This window comes from Saccopteryx bilineata, chromosome 3 (assembly GCF_036850765.1).
Source record: "Saccopteryx bilineata isolate mSacBil1 chromosome 3, mSacBil1_pri_phased_curated, whole genome shotgun sequence".
Lineage (NCBI taxonomy): Eukaryota > Metazoa > Chordata > Mammalia > Chiroptera > Emballonuridae > Saccopteryx > Saccopteryx bilineata.
The window spans coordinates 278,428,041-278,446,996 of record NC_089492.1 but is presented as its reverse complement, the minus strand read 5'-3'; the positions used below and the strand labels follow the sequence as shown (position 1 = coordinate 278,446,996).

Genomic DNA, 18,956 nt, shown 5'->3' with positions numbered 1-18,956 from the left:
TAGTTAAGTAACAACATAAGCAAGACACAAAACTGCATATGTAATTTTACAGTAAGTTATATTGAAAAAAAGGACAGAATTTAAGACCATTAAAACTTAAGTCCAACATGGACAAATATACAATGACAGAAAATAATTTGATTTGGGGTGTTGGGGCACACAACACAATCAACAGTTCAAATGCTAGAGATGTTTACCTGAAACCTGTGTACTCTTACTGATCAATGTCACCCCATTGAATTTAATTTTCTAAATAAAAAAACAAAATTCAGGTCCATGGAAAAAAGGACAGGAAAGAAATATACTAAAATATTAACAGTGGTTATCTCTATATACTAAGATTATGGGTGATTTTTTTCCCTTTTTTTTCTATTCTGTATTTTTAAATTTTGTGATTTATGTGTTCCTCTTATAATCATAAAATAAGTTTGTAATAGTCACATTTGACTATATTTTCCTCTTTGGCCTTTATACTAAGTCTAATCCTCTGTATCTATACTTCAAATGCAACTCAGCCACTTTAGATGGCTTTGTATACTGGGTCAATGCTATTCCATCTCAAAGGAAATTATGAAACTATTTTGAATTCAATTACACATGAGTGCAAAACAATTTCAGGGCAGCCTTGAATGTTAAAAGTGAGCTTTGATACCCTCTATATTCACCCTAAAACTTATTTTAAAATTGAGTACCAGACTCAAACTTAATCAACATTTCATTCAACAAGTGTTTACAAACTTTCTACTACCTGCCAAGCATTTTCTAGATGCTGGCAATTTATTAAGTGAACAAAACTGACAAAAATCCCTGCCTTCATGGAGCTTACAATCTATTGATAAAATTTAACGTCTCCTAAGTATCAAAAAACATATACAATGAGTTCAAAAAAGTACAAAACAACTACTAGTTAATAAAGGTCATAAAATAAACAAATTTCAAATGTACTTAAAATAGTTTAAACTATCAAATTTTAGCTGAGTCTACAGAGAGTAAAAAGATTCTGGTTGGCAGCAAGCCAAAGAACCAGGAACCACTTGCGAGTTCAAAAGTAGCTTGGGATCCTGCAGTATTTCATTGATGCAAATCTCAGCTGTAGTTTACACATTGCTTCAAGTCATGTGCCTGGTCAGTAATCAGGAAATAGTTATTTTCATATTATTATTAGTTCAAAGTATTATTCCTAAAGTAAAAATAGATGATGTCTCATCACAGTTTATTTCAGAACTTGATTTCCCTCATACCTCACAATGAACTAACTGTACCATCATCACTTAGAGTGAGCCAGCATCTGACCATGGCAACTTTATTTTATGGTGTCAAGCCATCCAATGACAGACTACAAGATCTTCGCTACTAAAGTCATTGAGGTTTTGGCTGAGTCTAACATTAGTAAGCCAAAAGCCAGAGCCTTCTTATGAGAGCAAGCTGCCTTCCCTCAGCACCTAAAATAGTGCTCGACGGATAGTAGAAAGTCTGTAAATATTTGTGGAATAAAAATTAAGTTAGCATGCTTCTAATATCAGTAAGTTACCACAGAAAAGTGTCACTGACCATCAAACTAAGAAACAATTACTAGATTTCTATAAATCCTTCCCATTTACTTGCAGGAACAAACCTCATTACAGTCTTCAGAATCATAAGCCATTATAATTCAAAATTGTCACCTGATAAACTAGAGAAAGGAAAACTGATATCCAGAACAGTTATGTGAATTGTGCAAGATAACACATCTTAGAATGGAAGAGCGAAACTCAAATCCAAGTTTCTCTTTTACTCCAAATCATGTACACATCTCAATACACACAGCTAAATCTACTTTATTTATTTAATTTTTTAGATTTATTAATTTTAGAGAGGAGGGAGAGGGAGGGAGAGAGGGAGAGAGAGAGAGAAAGTGTGTGCTTGCTCTCTCTCTCTCTCTCTTTCTCTCTCAAAAGGGAGAGAGAAGGGGGGGAAGGGGAAGGAGCAGGAAGCATCAACTCCCATGTGTGCCCTGACCAGGCAAGCCCAAGGTTTCGAACTAGTGACCTTAGCGTTCCACTGTGCCACCACAGGCCAGGCCTAAATCTACTTCCATTTCCAGGCTTGCAGGTACTCTTTCCAAGCCTAAGTCTAATATCAGAAGGGCAGAAAGGGTGACATGCGATGAGTGGAAAAGAGACCAGGAAAGGACCAGTCAGACCTGACATGTATCTTCTCATGTTCTAATTCCTCAGATTATGATGCAGAAAACATTTTGAATTTACAGCAACTATTCTGATTGTCACGTTCTCCAATAACCTGAAACATGACTGACATCCATTTTACTCAGGTTCCAAACAGCAAAAACAGCAATGAAATCAGGAACAGTCAACCAGAAAGAGAAAGCTATGTAAACCTCAAGTAATTCTTACTCATCCTTTTAATCTGGCTCAGATGTCAACTTCTTCTAGGAAGCCCAAATCTCTCTTTCCTCCAGAGTTATTTTATAGCAGAGTTATCACTGTACTTACCTCATAGTATTCTGTCCACTTACCTGTCTAGACCAAGTTCCTTGAGGGAAAGATTTTTATCTTAGCTTTTCAACCCTGGACCTACCACCTAGTGTGGCACACAATAGATGCTAAATAAATTTTTAAATGTTGCCACTTATATTGAAGTCCAAATATAAATGGCTAAAATGTAGCAATCCAATTTATCAGTTAAATGGTTTTTAAGCATTTTTAAGCAGTAGACCCTTTTGTAAAAATCTTATCAGAAACCTAATGTGGAAAAGCAACATAGTTTAAATTCTTAGCTTGACAGAAAACATCCCACTTTAAGATGAGTAAGCTTAGGACAGGAAGTGGCAGCAGCAGATGCAAGAGCCTATGTGACTCAGGCATCTGAACAACTTTATCTCCATTTTACACAGGTCTCTTTCCTAAAAAAGGATCTACTCTCTCGGAGCACAGATCCATCTTTATTGATAGTGGGGCTCAGGAGTAGACAGACTTACATGAGCTGCAGAGTCCTAATTGCTCATTAAAATAGTACTTTGCTAGAGACCTTGTTAACTTCTGAAGAAGCAGAAACATGCACTAAACCAAATGTTGCAGCTATATTCTTACGCTTTAAGGCTCAGTAAAGATAACCTACTTGCCTAGTAGTATGTGGCTATGAACTAATTAAAACAAGGTACATTAAAATACCTCCTTGTAGATTACTCCATAGAGCTTCTTAACTGTATTACAGACCTTCCCCTAGCTATCAAATATAAGCAAGTTTCCTTCCTCCAATTCCCATATGTAGACTTGGTAAGGAGTAGCATGGCACATTAGAAAGGACATTCAGGCCTGACCTGTGGTGGAGCAGTGGATAAAGCGTTGACCTGGAATGCTGAGGTTGCAGGTTCAAAACCCTGGGCTTGCCCGGTCAAGGCACATATGGGAGTTGAAGCTTCCTGCTCCTCCCCCCCCTCTTCTCTCCCTCTCTCTCTCCCCCCACTCTAAAATGAATAAATAAATAAATAAGAAATAAAGGACATTCATGGGCTTTGGAAGCAGTCATATCACAGTCTGAACTGCAGACCACCACTTATTAGATGGAAGATCTTGAGAATATTACTGAAAACTTCAGTTTTCTTCATCTGTAACATACAGTACCCATATCATTTGAATTCTTGAGAATTAAAATCATGCATGTATGGCTCCCAGAACAATAGGTACTCATTAAATAGATATCATTAATATTATTCTGATTTAACTTTGGTAAAGAGATGCCTGACCTATGGTGGCGCAGTGGGATAAAGCATCGACCTGGAACACTGAGGTCGCCGGTTCAAAACCTTGGGCTTGCCTGGTGAAGGCACATATGGGAGTTGATGCTTCCTGCTCCTCCCCCTTCTCTCTCTCTCTCTGTCTCTCTCTCTCACTCCTCTCTCTCTAAAAAAATCAATAAATAAAACAAAATGTTTAAAAAAAAAAAAAAAAAACTTTGGTAAAGAGGCAAAAAGGAGAAAGCAAACATTACTGGCTTCAGCTTATAAGATAAAACTAAGACCTGTGGTGGTGCAGTGGCTAAAGTGTCAACCTGGAACGATGAGGTCACCAAGATCAGGCAAACCCTGGCCTTGCCTGGTCAAGGCACATATGGGAGTTGATGCTTCCTGCTCCTCCTCCCTTTTCTCTCTCTCTCTCTCTCTCCACTCTCTCTAAAAATGAATAAAAAAATAAACTTTAAGAAAGATGAAACTGAAAAATAGGCCCTGGTAAGTTGGCTCAGTGGTAGAGCATCAGCCCAGCATGTGGATGTCCTGGTTCGATTCCTAATGGGCACACAGGAGAAGTGCCCATCTGTTTCTCCACCCCTCCCCCTCTCACTTGTTTGTCCGTCTGTCTGTCTGTCTCTCTCTCTCTCCCTCTTTCTCCATCCCCACCTCCTGCAGCCATGGCTCAACTGGAGCAAGTTGGCCCCCAGCGCTCAGGATGGCTCCATGGCCTCTGCCTCAAGTGCTAAGAAGAGATCAAATGCTGAGCAACGCCCCCTAGTGGGCATACCAGGTGGATCCTAGTTGGGACACATGAGGGAGTCTGTCTTTCGCCTCCCCTCCTCTCACTGAATTTAAAATAAAAAAAAAAAAAAACACTAAAAAATCAACACAGAAAACATAAAAAAATTACAACAACAAAAAAGGGGGATATTTGTTTTTAATATATCCATACCTAAGACAAAACAGCTAGGGACACAGGTCATTTTCAGACCACCACGGGCCTTTACCAAATTTAGTTCCTTCAAAGAACCCACTGCTCTGATTTTAACCAACTGGTTGCCCCAAAACAGTAACTAGACTCCCCAGAAGTGTCAGCAGCCCAGAGAGAAATTACACTCTGAAGTCTTTCCATATAAATAGAGAGAACACTGTGTTCATAACAGACTGCAAAATTGTTCTAAGTCAGAACTATTTGGGCACCTGAATTCAAAGTCATTTATCTTTGCTTATCAAAAGGGTGAGCGGCCCTGGCCGGTTGGCTCAGCGGTAGAGCGTCGGCCTGGTGTGCAGGAGTCCTGGGTTCGATTCCCAGCCAGGGCACACAGGAGAAGCGCCCATCTGCTTCTCCACCCCTCCCTCTCTCCTTCCTCTCTGTCTCTCTCTTCCCCTCCCGCAGCCGAGGCTCCATTGGAGCAAAGATGGCCCAGGCGCTGGGGATGGCTCTGTGGCCTCTGCCTCAGGCGCTAGAATGGCTCTGGATGCAACAGAGCGACGCCCTCGATGGGCAGAACATCGCCCCCTGGTGGGCATGCCGTGTGGATCCCGGTCGGGCTCGTGCGGGAGTCTGTCTGACTGCCTCCCCGTTTCCAGCTTCGGAAAAAAAAAAAAAGATAAAAGGATGAGCAATTTCCATCTAAAGAGCTAAGCTTTAATGTAGTAGAGGGCACCAAAAAAAATCAAAAACCCTGAAAATATAAGACAGACTTTCTGTGTACGGACAGTTTTCTATGGAGAGTGTCCATAAGCTTTCATCAAAATATCAGTTGTTACAGAAAAGGTTAAGAATCATTCTTAAGATTCTCAACAGAGCCTCTTGGAACCTCACACTAGGAAGTTGGAGTGAGCATATCTCAAGACAAGTACGTATTCTGAAGTGCCAATTTCATAAACTATTCATTCATACTGGGTCATGTTATGAAAACTCTATGCATATTTCTCCCTGGACATCAGAATTTTTCATATCAGTATTTATCTTCTTTCATCCCCACCATCCTTGCCCATCCTCCGCCAGGCCTCAGCCCTTGCCTCTTTGCAGTAAAAGGCCTCTCTACCCGAAATGGCCTCATGGGCCTGCCATGCAATACTGATGCCTACCTTAAGCGTGTTCCTGTTTCTATTCAAATCCATTACAGCTAACGTTTCTCTTCATTTTTTATTTCTCACTTGAATACTATGTACAAATAAAGGACACCCTGTGATGTGAATTTTTTTCTAGCATTTTTACAAATTAAAAATACAAGATGAACTTAATTTGATTCAAACAAAACTATAACCATATATTTTGAGGAACTGGAGGTTTAATCAAAGCTATAGAGACCAGGCAGTGGTGCAATGGATAGAGCATTGGCCTGAGATGCTGAGGACCCAGGTTCAAAACTCTGAGGTCTCCAGCTTAAGTGTGGGCTCATCTGGCTTGAGCAATGTTGTTAAAATAGTTTGTAAAATAATCAAAGCTATAGAAATAACAACTCCAGCCCTGGCTGATAACTTGGTTCGTTAGAGCAGTGTCCCAATAGGCAAAAGTTGCAGGTTCAATCCCCAATCAGGGGATCATACAGGAATAGATTGATGTTTCTGTCTCTCTCTCACTTTTCTCCCTAAAATCAATAATTTTTTTAAAAAGAAAGAAAACAATTCCAGCTTTGTACCCCAGTCTTGATACTCTAGTGTATATCAACTTATCACATGATCACCACTACTGTCAATCAAATAAATTTCCATTCCCCCTCAGGGTAGAAAAGCAAAATTGCTTGTTTTTAATTTATTTTTAACCAAATGCCCATTACCACCAATAACATTTCACCATTGGTATGTTCTAATGAAATCTGTAACCTATATTTTATTTACTATACAAATTTTATACTGTAGTAATTACAACCCTTCATGTGTAAAGAGAAGATAACAAGTTTGTGAAATGCATCAAAAAGAACATTTTAGCTTCAATGACAAGAGACAAAGTAAAATCTTAGTTACATAAAATCAAGTATCCCAGATGACCACAAATAGGTTTAAAGATGGTCTCTATTGGAAATTACATCTTAAATTTATCCTCTTTAACAACTGTCACAGTATTAGTAACTACTTTTACATTACAACCAACTCAGAGCTTTTATAAGTTCTTCCTTTATGAAATGCATTGAGAAATGGCATACTTGAAACACGTTAAGTCGCATCAGCTTTGTGTCCAAATAACACCACCAAATCCACCAAGCACTACCACATTCAGCACCGTGGTCTTTACGTTTTATCACTTTGTACATCAAGAACATATGCTATGGGCTTCCTTTCATTTGTTTAATTGCCAAAATAGGTCAAAGATGCAGCTAAAGAACAATTTACTTGGTGGCACCATATAGAAATTTACAACCCTTACCAAGTAAGGGCAATCAAGACAAAAAGAAAAAGACAAATTCGAAAGGAATTTAAACTCACAAAACGTTAAGTGAACATGTTTAAGAGGTACAGCACTGACCTCCACCTTGAAGTAGGCAAATTAGCCAAACTTTCTCCCCCGACAGGAAAACCACCAGGGATAGTGATCAAAACTAACCAGGTTTTCCAGGAGCAAGCTATCACAAGCTATCACCAAGAATTCTCATTGGTGACCAACTCTTAATTGAACAGAATCATGAAGGACAAAAACATTATGAAATCAGTACACACATCACACTGGAATGGAATTTATCTTTACTCTTTGAGCCACACAGCCTGGATTGGAAAAAATGTGGACTACCAATATTTAAATAAGAGAAAATGACACTTGACACAAACCAAAAGGATGACCTGAAATGACTCCAGAAGGAAGATAACTTTCCCTTCTCAAAGTAATCGATACAGACAGGAATCAAACTACGCTGTGACATAATCTGTGGACCTCACAGCAGTTAGTTTCTTGTTTGCTCAAACACCCTACTCATGCCAAAAGTCAAAACACACAATGACAAATACAAAAACACAACACATCTAACATCCAATAATTATTTATTGATTTACACAAGTACAGCAGATGGGGAGCGCATGATGAAATATTATTCTCAGGTAGGTAATACCTTCCTAAATCTCCGTGGAGTTCACAAATTCAATGTTCTACCGGCACCGGCTAGTTTTTTACTAAAACACCTCGTCACCAATCTTTTCAATCAAAGCTGTCCAAAAACACTACAATCGAGCAAATAACATGAAATTAGACACGGTCAATATACTAGACTTGACACCGGGGACCCTGGTCTCTCTTATATCAGGCCTATAAAAGTAAATTAAAGCCCTTTAAAAATATTCAGCTAACACAAGCCCTCCTAAAAAGTAAGACTTTGGGGGGTGAAGGGTAATGTCAGTCAACTTCCTCTTCCTTTAAAAAAGGTCAAAGACAGGGAAGCGTCCGGTGTTAACATTTCCTCCTTAGATCACGTTCCACCACAAACCACATCACAACTCCCCCAATCGCTAAAAAAAAAAAATTAGCCAGAGGGAGTGCTTTCTGCACATTTTCACCGTAGATTTAATATCCAACTTACCTTAGAAACGAGGTGACTAGTTTCAAAGAGGAAATTTACCAATAAAGTTTAATATGTAATAATAACAATTAGAGGAGTCCCCCATGCCCCGCTGCAGGGGAGCTGAAGCGAGACGAGGAGGAGGGTGTAGTCCTCAAAACAATCAGAGCAAAACCCTGCCTGAAGGGTTGGTCCCAGACACCAGCGAATTCTGCCTAATAAAGGGATGGGGGCATTTTCGGGGCAGAGAGGCGAGAAGGGGGAAGGATTCCCAGCTCTAAAAGGGCAGGGCTGCAGAAGCAAGGCCGAGTGGAGCTCGTTCTTACAGTATTGCAGAAGGTCCCGGGGTCCCCCGCAGTGCTGCTGCCGCGGCACCCCGAAAGCGCCAGGCAAGCCCGGTGCGGGGGCTTGAGAAACAGCCCCTATTTCCTGGCTGGGCTGCGGCAGCCGGCAGGAGGGTCCCCGAAGGGGCCGCAGCCCCCCTACTCTGCGGCGAAGAGAACCGAAGGGCCGCCAGGAAGGTGAAAAGGATACTGTTGGGGCGCCTGGGTCTGGAGGGCCCTGATGTTCGGGTGAGGAGGGGCCGCTGCTACCACCGCCGCCGCTGCCGCCGCCGCCGCTGCTGCTGCCGCCGCCGGGTGAGGAGGCGGTACCGCTGCCGCCGCCGCTGCCGCCGCTCCGGTGCCGGGTCCGGTTCCTGCTGCAGCCGCTGAGCCTGATTTCAGAGCCGGTTTCTGCGGTAAACTCATGGCAAAGCGAAGCCACCAACCCCCCCAGAGCGGGACCGGGCGCGCCGGGGTGCAGGGGCCGGGGGCAACGGGGGAGCGGGATGGGGGCAGACCCGGGGAGGCGGCGGGAGCGGGGGGCCGGGGGGAGGCTGGGAGGAGGAGGAGGAGGGGGCCGGGGCCGGTCACACACGCCCTCCGCCGCCGCCGCCGCCGCCGCCGCCGCCGGCAGCAGCAGCCGCCCCGCGGGCCAGCACCACCGGCTGCTGGTCTCCGTGACAACGCGACCCCAGGGGGGGGGCCGGACCCGGCGGGGGCAGGAGGCGGAGAGACCGGACCTTTCACGGCAATATCCTCATGGGCCGGCGGCGGGGGGTCTTAATCCCCCTCCCCGGGGGAAGCGGCGCCCTTCTCGGTAGCGGGGCTCAGGCGATGCCGGCGGATTTTCTTCACTCAACGAGCAGAGCATCCAACATGGCGCTACGGCCGCCTCCAGCAGTCCGGCAGGACGGCCGCTCGGCAATCTTCGGGCCTTTTCGGAGTGGCTCGGGAGGCCGAGGGTGGGAAGCCCCTTCGGCTGTTTCCGGAGACTACTTGCGGTCGGGATTCTTCGTAAACACTCGGGGGCGTCTTCGGCAGCCGTTCGGGAACGCTCTGAGGCTGACTCGCTTCCTCGGAAAAGATCGGAGAGAGGGGCTTCCGAGGCTCGTTGCGGCGGGAGTACCGGGCGGAGAGAGAGACCAAAGACGAGATCTGGTCTGCGAGAGTCCTCCTCTGCCGCTCAGCCTCGAAGAACAATGGTAACGGCTCAGGAGCCTGCGGCCCGCGGAGCCCTGCCCGCAGGGGCGGGTGCGGTGAGGCTAGAAACCTGGGTTACGGTGGAAGGAACCGCCTAACCAGAGTGAAACCGCTGGATAGGAACCCGCCGCGTGCGCCTATTAGCCTAGCAAATAGCCCTCGGGGGCCCTTAACTATGCGGTTCACATCCGTTGTGCGGACCTTTCGCGCTCGTACACATTCAGAGAGGTTAAGTGGAATGAGGAGCCCCATTTCTCCAGCGCACTGAGGCTGGGAGAGGAAAAGTGACTGGCTCAAGGTCACCCAGCCAGGAAAGGACAGCCAAGCCTAGGATCTTCATTCCTCTTTCATTTGGATCAACCTTGCCGCCTCCCAAGTTGCCTGGGACCTGATCCGACCCGGTTTATCTAATCAGAAGCCTTGACTGAGGGCTCTGTGGACGGATTCTTCCAAATCTTGCCCCGAGAGTGGAGCATCCTATGATCAGCAGCCAGCCGTCCTATGCCGGGGTAACACTTGTTGATAAGCTCCTTCTCTCCCAGTCTGGATCAACCAAAACCACCCCGCCTGCTCCCCTGCTTCCTGCCCCCGCAGGGACCTGGTCCTGGCTCGGGAGCGCAGGGTGGGGAGGAACCGCAGGGGTCCCAGAGCAAGCGCGGGAATAATGGTCACCAGGCGCTGAGCACTTTTAATGGTTATTATCCCACACAGTCCTGTGAAAGACGTAGTGCCCATTTTACAAACGAAAACACTGAGGCTTGGGGAGGCTAAATAACATGACGCAAGAGCTCAAACGAACAAGACTCTCCCAGGATCACGTAGATGGCTAAGATAGAAAGTTCAGTGTTGAATTCCGCTATACTGCTTAACAGGGCCTTCCTTTTTAATATATATTTTTAATTCAAATAAAGCTCTACACATAGTGCGTGCTTAATTAATTCTCTCCCACTGGAGCCCCAAATGCTCCCTCTGGGAGAAAGGAGCGTCTGGAAGAGAGTGATACCACAACTCCCCACACACACACATCTTTCTGGTGAGGGTTCCATAACCCTCATCCCCCTTCTCCAGCCTGGAAGACAGGAGCTACTTCGTACTCTGGAAGCCTAAACCATTTGGATCTGGAACACCTAATTACCTACCATTGGATTTGCTGCTGCTCTTCTCTGACTGGCTCCAGGAAAGATTCCCAAGTGCTCTTCAGTTCCCAAGATTCTCCTTCCCTGTTCCCAGATCTCAGACTTCCTTAACCCAATAAATAGAAACCTGTTCCCAAGAAAGAATTTGGCTTCCCGTTTACACTAGGGTGATAACAGACTGATAATTGCTTAATTGTTATTCTTTTCTGGGCTCAGTTCATTTTCTAACTTAATAATAGGTACAAGCATCTGGTGATTACTGTGTGCCTGGTCTTTACTAAGCACTTTATGAGCATTATCTCTCTTAAAACAGATAGACCTTAGACAAAATAATGTGAAAGTCCCAGATAAGATTCTGGCCCCAAGAAGTCAATGCAGGAGGCTTAATAGGGAGCAAAGTCAAAAAGGTAGAGCTCTCTCCTTGCATGGCCCTGTTCAACACCTCCCTTCCCACACAGAGCAGTTTATATTTATTATATGCCTACTATTTACCAGGGTACAACTCTGCTAAACATTTTGCCTAGATTAATTTGTTCCCCTAAACAACTCTTTAAGGTATTATTTTATCCCATTTACAAATAAACAGACTCAGTGATGTGAAGAAGTGACTTGTATACTTAAGTAGAAGTGCTGGTATTCATACCCAAGGGATCTGACTCCAGATCTGATTTGCCACACTGCCTTCAACATAGCAGCCTCCCCACTGTGACCAGAGGCACAGTTAACAAGTAAAGCTGATTTTGTGAATCTGCCTGCTGAGAGCCTCCACAGCTCCCCTGTTGCCATCAAGACCCAGTCTAAATGCAGGATCCGTCAGGATCTGACCTCTGCTTCCATGCTGCCTCTCCGTCCCAAACCCAGAGCTGCAACCACCTCCATCCTTGTTCTGGGGCTTGTGTGCCGACTGCTCTCACTTCGTATAACCCCAAAACACCCTCTCTCCGCTTAGCCCATTGGCCAATTCCTGCTTCTGCTTCAAAGCTTGGCTCAGGCCTCACCTCCTCCAGGCAACCTTCCTGTCTTCCTAGACTGAGCTAGGCTCCCTCAGCAATAGATGCTTAGCTCTCAGTGCACTGTCAGTGGTAAAAAATAAGGGCACAGCCATTGGAATCAAATTACCCGAGTTTGATTCTCAGACCTGCCATTTATTAGTTATATAACCTTGGAGAAATCAACTCTCTAAACTTCAGTTTCTTTATTCATAAAATGGAGAGGCTATCTCCTATCATGAGAAATAAGACAATAAATGCAAAACACTTAACCTAGTCCTTGGCTCACAGTAATCATTGGATACAATTTTAGCTATTATTCATCTACATGAGAAGAACATTATTATTTCAACTACCCCTAATGTCTAGTTCACAATAAAGAGGATGTGAAACTTGCTGAATAACAGAATAATTGAATTGCCAGAGGATTTCCTGTTTCCTTGGAGAAGTCCCAAATACCAGAGAGCCCAAGCCAGGCCTCACTGCAGGGAGTGAGAGGTGAGAGCAGCCCTGCCAGGAGTGTGGGGTCTTTGACCAGCCAGCCCCTGTTCCCAGAGCCCAGCCCTCTGCCTCCAGCAGAGACCCATAAGCACCACCTTCCCCCAGAATAAATATACCCTCTCCAGCCTCATTCAAAGAGCTGCAGACAAGTGAAGACCTGGTTTATACATCTCCTTGTGGCTGGGTGATGGTTCCTTGCTTATTTGTTGTTATTCAGGGTCACGGCTGTTTCTCTGTGTGAACTGCAGATTAGACCTGGGATCCTTGAATTTCTTTCATTGAAACTTGAAAATATTTTTGCAAGGTGGAGTTCTATGCCTCCATTTTTCCTCCTGGGGGACTGGCCTTCTAGCATAAAGACAAGACATGTTATGCCAACAGAAGCCATCTTTCGTAGCCACAGAGGGTTTGTGTAGGGTGCTTCACTCTGAAACGTGTAAATATCCCCCAAGGCCTGATGATGAGGAACAGTTGGGCATGGATGGACCTGGGTGGCCCAAGATCCAGATTCCAGGCAGGTAAGACAGGGATGGGAGGCCAAGAGGGTTTAAAAAAAAAGAGGAGGAGGAAGAAGAAAGACTGATGAAGGACAGACCAGAGACTGGAGGCCACCCATCTGAAGCAGGTGTAGATAGAAGAGAAAGCGAAAAGCCCCAATGGGAAATGTAAAGAAATATTTTGCCCCATCCCATCCCCTATCCTGCAGGATGTTCGTAATCTGCCATGCTCTTTAGGCTAGAGCTGTGTCCGCAGGTCCTTGCCAATATCACAGAGCCCAGTGGCATGTGGGGATGTGGTTCCTTTCAAAGGCTGTAAACTTTAAGACAGGTCTGAATTCTAACCTTAGACTAGCTACCCTACGCCTAACTTCTTTGGTCCATTTGCAAAATGAAGACAGGACTTAAAGGAATTTGTCTCTAGAAAGCATCTCCAGAGCCTCAGGCATAGTAGGTCCCCCTACAAAACCTAATTGCTCCCCTGTCCCCTCCAAGCAAAGTTGTCACTTCTCCTGGGGCCAAGTTCTCCTACCCCTTCACCCTCGGTGTGGGTTATAACCCTCTATTTTTCAGCTATTCCTGGAGGTGACCAAAGCCCTCACCAGCCACTGTGGCTGCAGCTCCAGCTTCATTCACCAAGATGCAAGAGGCAGCAAAAAGTATTATCATAGAATGGTTAAGATAGTGAATTTTGGCCTGACCAGGCGGTGGCACAATGGATAGAGCATCAGACTGGGATGTGGAAGACCCAGGTTCAAAACCCCGAGGTCTCTGGCTTGAGAGTGGGCTCATCCAGCTTGAGTGAGGGGTCACTGACTTGAGCCCAAGGTCGCTGGCTCGAGCAAGGAGTCATTCGGTCTGCTGTACACCCCCCCCCAAATCAAGGCACATCTGAGAGAGCAATTACTGAACAACTAAGGAGTTGCAACGAAGAACTGATACTTCTCATCTCTCTCCCTTCCTGTCTGTCTGTCCCTATTTGTCCCTCTCTGTCTCTCTCTCTGTCTCTGTCACAAACACCAAAAAAAAAGATGATGAATTTTGTGTTATTTGTATTTTACTACTGTTTTTAAAAAGTATTATAATAGAGTCTAGTCAGGACTATGGGATAGAAGCCAGAAATAGGAAAGGATTCTTTCAAGGTCATACAGCCAGGACTGAAACTCATGACCTCCCTTCACGGCTAGGCAGTGGTGTTTAGATAAAGTTAAGTAAGATGTGCCTGCCCTGTAGTGGCACAGTGAATAGAGCATTGACCTGGAACACTAAAGTCCCAGGTTCGAAACCCTGAGGTCGCCAGTTTGATTGCATCTGGCTTGAGTGTGGGATTATAGACATGACCCAAGGGTCATTGGCTTGAGCCCAGAGGTTGCTGGCTTGAAGCCCAAGGTCACTGGCTTGAACATGGGGTTACTGGTGTGGCTTTAGCCCCTTGGTCAAGGCACATAGGAGAAGCAATCAATTAACAACTAAAGTGACACACTACAAGTTAATAATTCTCCTCTGTCTCCCTCCCCCCCCTTTCTCTCTTGCTAAAAAAATTAAAAAAAGAAAAGAAGTAGGATGCGACCCTTCTGGTATTTTCCCACTTCAGGCATTGGCCCTTCCTCCCCTGCATGTCACTTCAGAGTCACAGCCAATCTTCATAAATCATTTAACAAGCATTTACTGAGTGACAACAATGTACTGTGTTGGGCCCCTAGAGAGGAAGATGAGACCACATCTAATGGGAAAGAGAGATAGGTAACAGACCTACAAGTTAAGTACTCCTCATAATTATTTATGTTATAAAGTTAGAAATATGTCACATCTCTGCTTGGAGCCCCCTACTGTCTCCCCTTCTCAGTTGGAATTAAAATGTCTCTTGTTATATTTAATTGATGACTTTTGGAGAGGCCCTGGGGGATAGTGGAGAGGGGGTTGGTTAGGGAATCAGGGACCCTGCAGACACTTTCAGCCTTTTTTTTTTTAATATTTATTTTATTTTATTTATTCATTTATAGAAAGGAGAGAGAGGGAGAGGAGAGAGAGACAGAGAGAGTGAAGGGGGGAGGAGCTGGAAGCATCAACTCCCATATGTGCCTTGACCAGGCAAGCCCAGGGTTTCGAACTGGCGACCTCAGCATTTCCAGGTCGACGCTTTATCCACTGCGCCACCACAGGTCAGGCACTTTCAGCCTTTTGTATAGTGCATTTTCACCAATGAAATAAAAGTTGGTTTTGCATCTCATTTGCATAGTTGAACATCTTTCTTTGACTTGTCGTTTGCTTTTCTGATGTTCTTGTTTAATAAAAAAAAAAAAAAAAAATCAGGCCCTGGCCGGTTGGCTCAGTGGTAGAGCGTCGGCCTGGCGTGCAGAAGTCCCGGGTTCGATTCCCAGCCAGGGCACACAGGAGAAGCGCCCATCTGCTTCTCCACCCCTCCCCCTCTCCTTCCTCTCTGTCTCTCTCTTCCCCTCCCGCAGCCAAGGCTCCATTGGAGCAAAGTTGGCCCGGGCGCTGAGGATGGCTCTGTGGCCTCTGCCTCAGGCACTAGAATGGCTCTGGTTGCAACAGAGCGATGCCCCAGATGGGCAGGGCATCACCCCCTGGTGGGCATGCCGGGTGGATCCTGGTGGGGCGCATGCGGGGGTCTGTCTGACTGCTTCCCCATTTCCAACTTAAAAAAAAATCAAAGCTTTTTATTGCTTCATATTCATTTTGAAATATTCTCTAATTTTTCATAGCAGTATACTTGATAGATTAGAGGGTTGGAACCTTCCGTCCCACCTACTGACCTATGGGAAGGGAATTGGGGCTGGAGATTGAGTTCAGTCTCCAATGGCTAGTGATTTAATCAGTCATGACTATGTAATGAAGCCTCCATAAAACCCCAAAAGGATGGGATTCTGAGAGCTTCCCGGTTGAATATGTGGAGATGCCGGGAGAGGGCATGGAAGCTCTTCACCCCTTTCCCTGTACCTTGTCGGATGCATCTTCCATCTGGCTGTTTCTGAGTTATGTCCTTTTAAAATAAGCCGGGGATCTAGTTAGTAACATGTTTCTCTGAGTTCTGTGAGCCACTCTAGCAAATTAATTGAACTGAAGGAAGGGGCGTGGGAACCTAGGACCTATAGCCAATTGGTCAGAAGCACAGGTCTTACCACTGAAGGAGGGAGAGCAGTCTGATAGGACTGAGCCCTTAATCTGGGCTCTGATGCTATCTTCAGATAGGTAGTGTCAGAATTGAGTCAAATTGTAGGACACCAAGTGGGTGTCTGAATTGCTTGGTGATGTTGGAAACAGAACACACGTCGGAATGCTCAATAAATGTTTATTGACTGATCAAACACGAAATAATGAATACCATGGGTGCACAGGTCATGGGAGTCAGGGGGAAATAGAGAGGATGGAGCCCAGAGATCATGCTCTGACTCTTCAGCACTCCATTCTCTGACCTGGCTTGGGCAGAATTAGCCTGTCCTGCAAGTTGAGCATCACATGCAAATGCCCATTTGGAAAATAGAATGAATTTTGTCTGGGTGTGTTCATCATCAAGACACTGCTTTTCCTTCAGCTGGTCAGTTCTGAACCAAAAATGGACAGCCTGCTCCGAGAAAGGAGAAAGCAGATCCAGGGGCTTGTCCCAGGGAGTTCTGGGGCCAAAGAGACCTGATCCTGATCCCAGCTCTGTCCCCCGCTTTTTTTTGCAATTTCTTTACTATAATAAGATAAACACAACCTAAAATTGATGGCTCTAACCATTTTTAGGCATATAATTAAGTGGCATTCACATTCAGTGGCATTTACATTGTTGTGCAGTCATCACCGCCATCTCTGGAATTTTTTCAGCCTCTCAAACTGAAACTGCATCCATTAAACAGCAGCTTCCCATTCTCCCTGCCTCCAGCTCCTGATAACCAGCATAGTACTTTCTGTTTCTCTGAACTTGATTACTCTAGGTACCTCGTATAAATGGAATCATGTGTCTGGCTTATTTCCCTTTGCATATTTTTTTTTTTTTTTAAGCAAGCGAGAGAGAAACAGACAGGAAGGGAGAGAGATGAGAAGCATCAACTCATAGTTGTGGCACCTTAGTTGTTCATTGACTACTTTCTCATATGTGCCTTGACGGGGGGTGGGGGTATAGCAGAGCAAGTGACCCCTTGCTCAAGCCAAAGACTTTGGGCTCAAACCAGCAACCATGGGGTCATGTCTGTGATCCCATGCTCAAGCCAGCGACCACAGTTAAGCTGATGAGCCTATGCTCAAGCCGAAGGAGACTTCGCTCAAGCTGGCGACCTTGGGGTTTTGAACCTGGGTCTTCTGTCTCCCAGTCTGACGCTCTATCCACTGCGCCACCTCCCGGTCAGGCTGTTGTTTGTTTTTTGTTTTTTTTTTAATTATATTTCAGAGCTTTATTTTTTTTTTTTATTCATTTTAGAGAGGAGAGGGAGAGAGAGAGAGAGGAGAGATAGAGAGAGAGGAGAGATAGAGAGAGAGAAGGGGGGAGGAGCTGGAAGCATCAACTCCCACATGTGCCTTGACCAGGCAAGCCCAGGGTTTCGAACCGGCGACCTCAATATTTCCAGGTCGACACTTTACCCACTGTGCCACCACAGGTCAGGCCCGGTCAGGCTGTTTTTAAGGTCCAGTCATATTGTAGCATTTATCAGAATTTAATTCATTTTTTAAGGCTGAATAATAATCCATTGTATAGATATGCCATATTTTGTTTATCCATGCATATGTCAATGGATATTTGAATCATTTCCACCTTTTGGCTGTTGTGAATAATGCTGTTGTGAACATGGATATACAAGTATCTGTTCGAGTTCCTTCTTTCAGCTAATTGGGATATATACCTAAGAGTGGAATTGCCGATCACATGGTGATTCTCTGTTTAACTTTTTGAGGAACTGCTGTACTGTTTCTCACAATGGCTGCATTATTTTATATCCTCTAGCTATACACAAAGATTCCAATTTTGCCACACCCTTACCAACAGTTGCCTCTGTTCTTTCTTCCTTCCTCTTATTTCTTTCTTTCCCTCTCTTTCTTTTTCCCTTTATTTCCCTTCTTCTTTCTTTTCCCATCCTTACCACTTCCCATATTTGAAGTGGTATTTGCATTGTGTGGTTTTATTTGCATTACCCTAATGATTACTGATGTCAAACATCTTTTCATAAGCTTATTGACCACTTGATACCCTCTTTTAAAAAATTTTTTTTTTCATTTTTCTGAAGCTGGAAACAGGGAGAGACAGTCAGACAGACTCCTGCATGCGCCCGACCGGGATCCACCCGGCACACCCACCATGGGCGACGCTCTGCCCACCAGGGGGCGATGCTCTGCCCATCCTGGACGTCGCCATGTTGCGACCAGAGCCACTCTAGCGCCTGAGGCAGAGGCCACAGAGCCATCTCCAGCGCCCGGGCCATCTTTGCTCCAATGGAACCTTGGCTGCGGGAGAGGAAGAGAGAGACAGAGAGGAAAGCGCGGTGTGGAAGGGTGGAGAAGCAAATGGGCGCTTCTCCTGTGTGCCCTGGCCAGGAATCGAACCCGGGTCCTCCGCATGCTAGGCCGACACTCTACTGCTGAGCCAACTGGCCAGGGCTTGATACCCTCTTTAGAGAAATGTCTACTCAAGTCCATTGTATATTTTAAAAAAATTTTTTTTAATTTATTCATTTTAGAGAGGAGAGGGAGAGACAGAGAGAGAGAGAGAGAGGGGAGAGACAAAGAGAGAGAAGGAGGGGAGGTGCTGGAAGTATCAACTCCCATATGTGCCTTGACCAGGTAAGCCCAGGGTTTCGAACTGGCGACCTCAGCATTTCCAGGTCGACGCTTTATCCACTGCGCCACCACAGGTCAGGCTCAAGTCCATTGTATATTTTAAAAATTCATTTTATAAGGGAGAGAGAGAGAGAGGGAGGGGAGGAGCAGGAAGCATCAACTCCCATATGTGCCTTGACCGGGCAAGCCCAGGGTTTCTAACCATTGACCTCAGCGTTCCATGTCGACACTTTATCCACTGTGCCACCAATGGTCAGGCCTATTGCACATTTTTGAATTGCATTTTTTATTGCTTTTTTTATTTTTTTAATG

At 45.0% G+C, this 18,956-nt stretch overlaps 1 protein-coding gene across 20 annotated transcripts in view; it reads right to left on the bottom strand.

Moving 5' to 3' along the window:
• The window catches only part of EIF4G3 (eukaryotic translation initiation factor 4 gamma 3), a 345,052-nt gene extending 336,093 nt beyond the window's left edge, over positions 1 to 8,959 (bottom strand). For 17 of the 20 annotated variants that reach the window (XM_066270204.1, XM_066270207.1, XM_066270205.1 and 14 more), the window contains exon 1: positions 8,758 to 8,957. The gene's annotated coding sequence lies outside the window, so the exon portion shown is untranslated. Of the gene's footprint in view, positions 1 to 8,757 lie in introns of all 20 variants that reach the window. The other 3 variants (XM_066270225.1, XM_066270224.1, XM_066270226.1) reach the window with 2 other exon arrangements.
• Between the last annotated feature and the right edge of the window lie 9,997 nt (positions 8,960 to 18,956).